Source organism: Chrysochloris asiatica, unplaced genomic scaffold (assembly GCF_000296735.1).
Source record: "Chrysochloris asiatica unplaced genomic scaffold, ChrAsi1.0 scaffold00088, whole genome shotgun sequence".
Taxonomy (NCBI): Eukaryota; Metazoa; Chordata; class Mammalia; order Afrosoricida; family Chrysochloridae; genus Chrysochloris; species Chrysochloris asiatica.
The window spans coordinates 6549468-6550676 of record NW_006408606.1 but is presented as its reverse complement, the minus strand read 5'-3'; positions in this window follow the sequence as shown (position 1 = coordinate 6550676).

Here is a 1209-nt window from a genome sequence, read left to right as displayed (position 1 = left end):
CTAAACCTAAGGCGTTTTTTTTTTCTCTTTAATTATCTTCCATATCCATTTAAACCCTATTTGTTAGTTCTTTCTTCTTAATATCTCTTTAATATGTTCTCTTCTTAGTTCTCCCAGTTCTGCTTAGTTCAGGCTACCACCTTACAAATGTCTCTGTCACTTATCTTGTTTCCCTTTATTCCTTTTATACATTGCCAATAGTTGTTGAATCCATTCTGATGCGCGGCAATCCCATATGTGTCAGCATAGAACTCTCCTCCATAGAGTTTCATTGTTTTTTTAAAAAAGTAGATTACCAGCCCTTTCTTCTGATGTGCTTCTGGATGGACTTAAACGTCTAAGCTTTCAATGACCACATTGATGGTTTGTACCACTCAGGTAAAATTAGGCAGCACTTATAGACGAGGGATTAAAATAATAAACACTGGAGTCAGACAGATTTAATGTTAAATCTTGCTTCTGCCACTTATTAAATCTATGAACTGTGACAATTACTTAACTAAACTCTTTCTTTATTTGCAAAATTGGTATTACCATCTGCCCCACAGGGTTACTGGAAGAATTTGATGTTCTTATTAGTCCCATAGTTTAAGTGTAATTAAATCATTGCCTGCTTAAAACCTTTGTATGATGGCTCATTTCCCTCCAGAAAAAGTCCAAATTCCTTAGAATGACACAAAAGCTTCTTAATGATCTTACTCTGATCACTCACCACTTGTCTTATATGGTAGTATTTGAATCATATTAGATAATTTAAATTTTTTTCTTTGCATCAAAATTTTTTTCACTAATGTGCTTCCTTTTCTCACTTCCCCTACCTAGTTCTTCTTTTGCAGAACTCAGCTGTCATTTCTTTTTTCAGATGCTTTCCCTCACACTCCTTTCACCAACCCCATATATTCACATCCATCATAGCATGTACCATAATATAGATGATTGTTTATGTCTCTAACTCTTAAATAGACTATCAATTCACTACTGGTAGGCCTCATAATGGTCTAAGGGGACACTTAGTAAATATTTGTTGATGAAAGACATGAGCAAAGAACACAAGGAAAAATAATTCATGGATCCTTGCATTTGGTGGTTAAAACTTACCAACTGTTCCATGGAAGAAAGATGTGTCAGTCTGTTTCTATAAAGATTTCACTCTTGGGAACCCTATGGGGCAGTTTTACTCTGTCCTATAGGTGGCTTTGAGTTGGAATT